Source organism: Petromyzon marinus (assembly GCF_048934315.1).
Source record: "Petromyzon marinus isolate PM22_M1 ecotype Great Lakes invasive population chromosome 85 unlocalized genomic scaffold, UKy_Petmar_22M1.pri1.0 chr85_unloc.1, whole genome shotgun sequence".
Classification (NCBI taxonomy): domain Eukaryota; kingdom Metazoa; phylum Chordata; class Hyperoartia; order Petromyzontiformes; family Petromyzontidae; genus Petromyzon; species Petromyzon marinus.
The window spans coordinates 1,683,646-1,692,840 of record NW_027422646.1 but is presented as its reverse complement, the minus strand read 5'-3'; the positions used below and the strand labels follow the sequence as shown (position 1 = coordinate 1,692,840).

The following is a 9,195-nucleotide window of genomic DNA, read 5'->3' as shown; positions in this document are numbered from 1 at the left end:
CCGTGTCTCTCTCTCTCCCCGTGTCTCTCTCTCTCCCCGTGTCTCTCTCTCCCCGTGTCTCTCTCTCTCCCCGTGTCTCTCTCCCAGTGTCTCTCTCCCCGTGTCTCTCTCTCCCCGTGTCTCTCTCCCCGTGTCTCTCTCCCGGTGTCTCTCTCTCCCCGTGTCTCTCTCTCTCCCCGTGTCTCTCTCTCTCCCCGTGTCTCTCTCTCTCCCCGTGTCTCTCTCACCCCGTGTCTCTCTCTCTCCCCGTGTCTCTCTCTCTCCCCGTGTCTCTCTCTCTCCCCGTGTCTCTCTCTCCCCGTGTCTCTCTCTCTCCCCGTGTCTCTCTCCCAGTGTCTCTCTCCCCGTGTCTCTCTCTCCCCGTGTCTCTCTCCCCGTGTCTCTCTCCCGGTGTCTCTCTCTCCCCGTGTCTCTCTCTCTCCCCGTGTCTCTCTCTCTCCCCGTGTCTCTCTCTCCCCGTGTCTCTCTCTCTCCCCGTGTCTCTCTCCCAGTGTCTCTCTCCCCGTGTCTCTCTCTCCCCGTGTCTCTCTCCCCGTGTCTCTCTCCCGGTGTCTCTCTCTCCCCGTGTGTCTCTCTCTCCCCGTGTGTCTCTCTCCCCGTGTCTCTCTCTCCCCGTGTCTCTCTCTCCCCGTGTGTCTGTCTCCCCGTGTCTCTCCCCCCGTGTCTCTCTCCCCCCGTGTCTCTCTCCACAGGTTTTCGTTATCATCCTCCCAGCTCGTTTCATATATTTATTTTTTTGGGATTTTTCAGTTCAGAGTTGTTACTTTAATCTTAGCTGAGTCACAATCATCACTATCATCACCACTACCATAACCACCACGACCATCACCACCAGCATCATCATCACTAACCACCATCACCACCACCATCACCACCATCACCACCATCACCACCACCATCACCACCATCACTACCATCACCATCACCACCACCATCACCACCACCATCACCACCACCATCACCACCACCATCACCACCACCATCACCACCACCATCACCACCACCACCATCACCACCACCATCACCACCACCATCACCACCATCACCACCACCATCACCACCACCATCACCACCACCATCACCACCATCACCACCACCATCACCACCACCATCACCACCACCATCACCACTATCACCACCACTGCAACAGTCACGTGACCAACCAAGTTTAATCACCGCCTGTTCACCCACCCGCTCGTCGTTAGCGTTTTCGATTATTTTCTGGTGAGGCGGAGTTTTGATTATTTTGGTTATCGATTATTTTGGTTATCGATTATTTTTGTTATCGATTATTTTTGTTATCGATTTTTTTGTCATCGATTATTTTTGTTATCGATTTTTTTTAGTCATCGATTATTTTTGTCATCGATTATTTTTGTTATCGATTTTTTTTTGGTTATCGATTTCTTTTTGGGTATGGTTTCTGTTATTTTTTTGCGTTAGCCATTATTTTGGTTATCGATTATTTTGGTTATCGATTATTTTGGTTATCGATTATTTTGCCCGTGCTAGTTTTTTTTTTCGATTATTTTTTTTTGTTATCGGTTGTTGTTGGTTCTGCTAGTGTGTTGATTATTATTTTTTGTTTATCGATTATCGATTATTTTGGCTGCGCTGGTGTCAAGTATTTTGGTTCCGCTCATTTCTTTAGTTTTTTTTAATTCAGCTTATCGATTATTTTGCCTTTGCCGGGTTTCGATTATTTTGTTTTATCGATTATTTTTTTATCGATTATTTTGTTTTATCGATTATTTTGTTTAGAACTAGTGACGCTCGCTTTTTGGCTAGTGCGCTCCGCCGGTTTGATTATTGATCTTTCGTGCTTTGGTTGAGTTCGTTATAATTTTTTTGTCATTTTTAGTTTTTGCCGTTTTAATTATTTTTGTAGATGCGTTAGTTCATGCTGTTCACGTTGTTACTTTTTGTTTTTTGATCGTGGAAATTATTTTTTTTAAAAACTTACTAAGGATAAAATTGCAGGTTAATAGTTTCTCTCCCTCGGGGGGTTGGGGGAGGTTTAAACTTTAGTTTAATTTTTTTTTTAAACTTCGTTATTTTTCAAGCCTCATGAGTGACGTTGTTATTACTTGAGTTGTGGGCTAGTTTAGGTTATATAGATTATTTTTTTGAGCGTTAATTTTCGTAAGTTTAATAACGTTCAAGTTGCGATTTCAAGCTTTGGAGACTGTGGTGAGTCATTCTTGGTTCTTTGGGTAAAGTCACCACCACCACCACCACCACCACGTTAGAAGGGAAACAATAAAATAATAAAAATATAAAACAATAAAAATATTATTCTTTGTTCTTTGGGTAAAGTCACCACCACGTAGAAGGGAAACAATAAAATAATAAAAATATAAAACAATAAAATAATAAAAATATGAAACAATAAAATTATTATTCTTGGTTCTTTGGGTAAAGTCACCACCACGTTAGAAGGGAAACAATAAAATAATAAAAATATGAAACAATAAAATTATTATTCTTGGTTCTTTGGGTAAAGTCACCACCACCACCACGTTAGAAGGGAAACAATAAAATAATAAAAATATAAACCAATAAAATAATAAAAATATAAAACAATAAAATTATTATTCTTGGTTCTTTGGGTAAAGTCACCACCACGTAGAAGGGAAATAATAAAATAATAAAAATATAAAACAATAAAATTATTATTCTTGGTTCTTTGGGTAAAGTCACCACCACCACGTAGAAGGGAAATAATAAAATAATAAAAATATAAAACAATAAAATTATTATTCTTGGTTCTTTGGGTAAAGTCACCACCACGTTAGAAGGGAAACAATAAAATAATAAAAATATAAAACAATAAAATTATTATTCTTGGTTCTTTGGGTAAAGTCACCACCACGTTAGAAGGGAAACAATAAAATAATAAAAATATAAAACAATAAAATTATTATTCTTGGTTCGTTGGGTAAAGTCACCACCACGTTAGAAGGGAAACAATAAAATAATAAAAATATAAAACAATAAAATTATTATTCTTGGTTCTTTGGGGTAAAGTCACCACCACCACGTAGAAGGGAAATAATAAAATAATAAAAATATAAAACAAAATTATTATTCTTGGTTCTTTGGGTAAAGTCACCACCACCACGTAGAAGGGAAACAATAAAATAATAAAAATATAAAACAATAAAATTATTATTCTTGGTTCTTTGGGTAAAGTCACCACCACGTAGGGAAACAATAAAATAATAAAAAATATTTATTGTTTTATATTTTTATTATTTTATTGTTTCCCTTATACGTGGTGGTGGTGGTGACTTTACCCAAAGAACCAAGAATAATAATTTTATTGTTTTATATTTTTATTATTTTATTGTTTCCCTTCTACGTGGTGGTGACTTTACCCAAAGAACCAAGAATAATAATTTTATTGTTTTATATTTTTATTATTTTATTGTTTCCCTTCTACGTGGTGGTGACTTTACCCAAAGAACCAAGAATAATAATTTTATTGTTTTATATTTTTATTATTTTATTGTTTCCCTTCTAACGTGGTGGTGACTTTACCCCAAAGAACCAAGAATAATAATTTTATTGTTTTATATTTTTATTATTTTATTGTTTCCCTTCTACGTGGTGGTGGTGTCTTTACCCAAAGAACCAAGAATAATAATTTTATTGTTTTATATTTTTATTATTTTATTGTTTCCCTTCTAACGTGGTGGTGACTTTACCCAAAGAACCAAGAATAATAATAATTTTATTGTTTTATATTTTTATTATTTTATTGTTTCCCTTCTACGTGGTGGTGACTTTACCCAAAGAACCAAGAATAATAATTTTATTGTTTTATATTTTCATTATTTTATTGTTTCCCTTCTACGTGGTGGTGGTGACTTTACCCAAAGAACCAAGAATAATAATTTTATTGTTTTATATTTTTATTATTTTATTGTTTCCCTTCTACGTGCTGGTGACTCCCTGCAGTCACGGAAGCTTTAAATCAAAATCTAGTTTAGGTTAATTCTAGTTTTTGGGTTATTCATCTTGGTTTTTTAACTTACTAAAAATACAATTGTGGTTTTGAATGTTTTTTTCCTGCCTTTGGGTTAAACTTTATCATATGTTTTTTTAAAACTTCGTAATTTTTTTCCCCTTTCTAATAAGTTAGTGCTGGTTTATTTTAATTTTAGTTATACGAGTTAAATGTTACCACTGCTAGATAATAGTGCTAGTAGTGTTAGTGCTAGTTAGTGCTAGTTAGTGCTAGTTAGTGTTAGTACTAGTTAGTACTAGCACTAACTAGTATTAACTACAATAAATCAGTGAGTGATAGTGCTAGTTAGTAGTGATAATACTAGTGAGTAGTGATAGTACTAGTTAGTAGTGATGGTGCTAGTAGTACTAGTTAGTAGTGATAGTGCTAGTTAGTAGTGATAGTACTAGTTAGTAGTGATAGTGCTAGTAGTACTAGTTAGTAGTGATAGTACTAGTGAGTAGTGATAGTACTAGTTAGTAGTGATGGTGCTAGTAGTACTAGTTAGTAGTGATAGTGCTAGTTAGTAGTGATAGTACTAGTTAGTAGTGATAGTGCTAGTAGTACTAGTTAGTAGTGATAGTGCTAGTAGTACTAGTTAGTAGTGATAGTGCTAGTTAGTAGTGATAGTGCTAGTTAGTAGTGATAGTGCTAGTAGTGCTAGTTAGTAGTGATAGTGCTAGTTAGTAGTGCTAGTTAGTAGTGATAGTGCTAGTAGTGCTAGTTAGTAGTGATAGTACTAGTTAGTAGTGATAGTACTAGTTAGTAGTGATAGTACTAGTGAGTAGTGCTAGTTAGTAGTGATAGTGCTAGTAGTGCTAGTTAGTAGTGATAGTGCTAGTATTACTAGTTAGTGGTGATAGTGCTAGTTAGTAGTGATAGTGCTAGTTAGTAGTGATAGTGCTAGTTAGTAGTGATATTACTAGTGAGTAGTGCTAGTTAGTAGTGATAGTGCTAGTAGTGCTAGTTAGTAGTGATAGTGCTAGCAGTGCTAGTTAGTAGTGATAGCGCTAGTTAGTAGTGATAGTGCTAGTAGTGCTAGTTAGTAGTGATAGTACTAGTTAGTAGTGATAGTACTAGTGAGTAGTGCTAGTTAGTAGTGATAGTGCTAGTAGTGCTAGTTAGTAGTGATGGTGCTAGTAGTACTAGTTAGTGGTGATAGTGCTAGTTAGTAGTGATAGTGCTAGTTAGTAGTGATAGTGCTAGTAGTGCTAGTTAGTAGTGATAGTACTACTAGTTAGTAGTGATAGTGCTAGTTAGTAGTGATAGTGCTAGTTAGTTGTGATAGTGATAGTTAGTAGTGATAGTACTAGTTAGTGGTGATAGTGATAGTATTACTGGTTAGTACTATTTAGTGCAAGTTAGTACTATGTAGTGCTAGTAGTACTAGTTAGTGCTGGTAGTACTGGTTAGTACTATATAGTGATAGCTGTAATAGTACTAGTGATAGTATTACTAAGTATTAGTACTATTTAGTGCTTGTACTAGTTAGTACTAGTTACTATTACTAGTTAGCACTAGTGATAGTATTACTAGTTAGTACTAGTGATCGTATTACTAGTTAGTACTAGTGGTCGTATTACTAGTTAGTACTAGTGATCGTATTACTAGTTAGTACTAGTGATAGTATTACTAGTTAGTACTAGTGATAGTATTACTAGTTAGTACTAGTGATAGTATTACTAGTTCGTACTAGTGATAGTAGTACTAGTGATAGCAGTACTAGTTAGTACTAGTGATAGTAGTACTAGTTAGTACTAGTTACTATTACTAGTTAGTACTAGTGATAGTATTACTAGTTAGTACTAGTTACTATTGCTAGGTAGTACTAGTGATAGTATTACTAAGTATTAGTACTATTTAGTGATTGTATTACTAGTTAGTACCAGTGATAGTATTACTAAGTATTATAACTATTTAGTGATAGTATCACTAGTTAGTACTAGTTACTATTACTAGTTAGCGCTAGTTACTATTACTAGTTAGTGCTAGTTACTATTACTAGTTAGCACTAGTTACTATTACTAGTTAGCGCTAGTTACGATTACTAGTTAGTGCTAGTTACTATTACTAGTTAGCACTAGTTACTATTACTAGTTAGCGCTAGTTACTATTACTAGTTAGCGCTAGTTACTATTACTGGTTAGTGCTAGTTACTATTACTAGTTAGTGCTAGTTACTATTACTAGTTAGCGCTAGTTACTATTACTAGTTAGTGCTAGTTACTATTACTAGTTAGCGCTAGTTACTATTACTAGTTAGTGCTAGTTACTATTACTGGTTAGTGCTAGTTACTATTACTAGTTAGTGCTAGTTACTATTACTAGTTAGTGCTAGTTACTATTACTAGTTAGCGCTAGTTACTATTACTAGTTAGCGCTAGTTACTATTACTGGTTAGCGCTAGTTACTATTACTAGTTAGTGCTAGTTACTATTACTAGTTAGTGCTAGTTACTATTACTAGTTAGCGCTAGTTACTATTACTAGTTAGTGCTAGTTACTATTACTAGTTAGCGCTAGTTACTATTACTAGTTAGTGCTAGTTACTATTACTAGTTAGCACTAGTTACAATTACTAGTTAGTACTAGTTACTATTACTAGTTAGCACTAGTTACCATTACTAGTTAGCACTAGTTACTATTACTAGTTAGTACTAGTGATGATATCACTAGTTAGTACTAGTGATGATATTACTAGTTAGCACTAGTTACTATTACTAGTTAGTGCTAGTTACTATTACTAGTTAGCACTAGTTACTATTACTAGTTAGCGCTAGTTACTATTACTAGTTAGTGCTAGTTACTATTACTAGTTAGCGCTAGTTACTATTACTAGTTAGTGCTAGTTACTATTACTAGTTATCACTAGTTACTATCACTAGTTAGTACTAGTGATAGTATTACCAAGTATTAGTGCTTGTGTTACTAGTTAGTGCTAGTTACTATTGCTAGTTAGTACTAGTTACTATTACTAGTTAGCACTAGTTACTATTACTAGTTAGTACTAGTTATAGTATTACTAAGTATTAGTACTTTTAGTGCTTGTGTTACTAGTTAGCACTAGTTACTATTGCTAGTTAGCACTAGTTACTATTACTAGTTAGTACTAGTTATAGTATTACTAAGTATTAGTACTTTTAGTGCTTGTGTTACTAGTTAGTGCTAGTTACTATTACTAGTTAGCACTAGTTACTATTGCTAGTTAGTGCTAGTTACTATTACTAGTTAGCGCTAGTTACTATTACTAGTTAGTGCTAGTTACCATTACTAGTTAGCACTAGTTACTATTACTAGTTAGTGCTAGTTACTATTACTAGTTAGTACTAGTAATAGTATTACCAAGTATTAGTGGTTGTGTTACTAGTTAGTGCTAGTTACTATTACTAGTTAGCACTAGTTACTATTACTAGTTAGTACTAGTTATAGTATTACTAAGTATTAGTACTTTTAGTGCTTGTGTTACTAGTTAGCACTAGTTACTATTGCTAGTTAGCACTAGTTACTATTACTAGTTAGCGCTAGTTGTACTACATCGTTTTGTCACGTGCCACCAATTCCTTCCGACCTACAACAACAACAACAACAACTTTTTTTGAAATTAAAAAAAAATTTCCTGTCGGAAATTCTTCCCTTTGTTATTTTGTTCTTTCCATTACTGGGTGGGTGCTGATGTGAGGAGGGGGGGTGGTTATCGATGTATTGATTAGTGGGGGGCTCATTGATTTATTGATTTGATTAGCGGGGCTTTCATTGATTTGTTCATTTGATTAATGGGCGCCTCATTGATTTGTTCATTCCGTTAGCGGGGCGGCTCACTGACTCATTGATTTATTAATTTGATCGATGGGGGGCTCACTTGTTGAGTTATTGATTTGTTCATTTGATTAGTGGGGGGGCTCCCTGAGTCATTGATTTATTGATTTGTTCATTTGATTAGTGGGGGGCTCACTGACTCATTGATTTATTGATTTATTCATTTGATTAGTGGGGGGCTCACTTACTCAATGATTTATTGATTTGATTAGTGGGGGGCTCACTGACTCATTGATTGATTTGATTAGTGGGAGGCTCACTGACTCATTGATTTATTGATTTGATTAGTGGGAGGCTCACTGACTCATTGATTTATTGATTTGATTAGTGGGAGGCTCACTGACTCATTGATTTATTAATTTGATCGATGGCGGGCTCACTTGTTGAGTTATTGATTTGTTCATTTGATTAGTGGGGGGGCTCCCTGAGTCATTGATTTATTGATTTGTTCATTTGATTAGTGGGGGGCTCACTGACTCATTGATTTATTGATTTATTCATTTGATTAGTGGGGGGCTCACTGACTCAATGATTTATTCATTTGATTAGTGGGGGGCTCACTGACTCATTGATTTATTGATTTGATTAGTGGGAGGCTCACTGACTCATTGATTTATTGATTTGATTAGTGGGAGGCTCACTGACTCATTGATTTATTGATTTGATTAGTGGGAGGCTCACTGACTCATTGATTTATTGATTTGATCGATGGGGGGCTCACTTGTTGAGTTATTGATTTGTTCATTTGATTAGTGGGGGGGCTCCCTGAGTCATTGATTTATTGATTTGTTCATTTGATTAGTGGGGGGCTCACTGACTCATTGATTTATTGATTTATTCATTTGATTAGTGGGGGGCTCACTGACTCAATGATTTATTCATTTGATTAGTGGGGGGCTCACTGACTCATTGATTTATTGATTTGATTAGTGGGAGGCTCACTGACTCATTGATTTATTGATTTGATTAGTGGGAGGCTCACTGACTCATTGATTTATTGATTTGATTAGTGGGAGGCTCACTGACTCATTGATTTATTGATTTGATCGATGGGGGGCTCACTTGTTGAGTTATTGATTTGTTCATTTGATTAGTGGGGGGGCTCCCTGAGTCATTGATTTGTTCATTTGATTAGTGGGGGGCTCACTGACTCATTGATTTATTGATTTATTCATTTGATTAGTGGGGGGCTCACTGACTCAATGATTTATTGATTTGATTAGTGGGGGGCTCACTGACTCATTGATTTATTGATTTGATTAGTGGGAGGCTCACTGACTCATTGATTTATTGATTTGATTAGTGGGGCTTTCATTGATTTGTTCATTTGATTAATGGGCGCCTCATTGATTTGTTCATTCCGTTAGCGGGG

At 35.7% G+C, this 9,195-nt stretch overlaps 1 protein-coding gene and 1 pseudogene across 2 annotated transcripts in view; both read left to right on the top strand.

Annotated features, from left to right (window-relative positions):
* LOC116937998 (ELAV-like protein 1) overlaps positions 1–2,592 on the top strand; it is a 45,066-nt gene extending 42,474 nt beyond the window's left edge. The window contains exons 8-9 of one of the 2 annotated variants that reach the window (XR_012931863.1): positions 1–1,297; positions 1,347–2,592. The exon at positions 1–1,297 is cut by the window's left edge and continues 796 nt beyond it. The gene's annotated coding sequence lies outside the window, so the exon portion shown is untranslated. The other variant, XM_076059252.1, reaches the window with a different exon arrangement.
* The window catches only part of LOC142908523 (uncharacterized), a 3,223-nt pseudogene extending 631 nt beyond the window's left edge, over positions 1–2,592 (top strand).
* Positions 2,593–9,195: the final 6,603 nt, after the last annotated feature.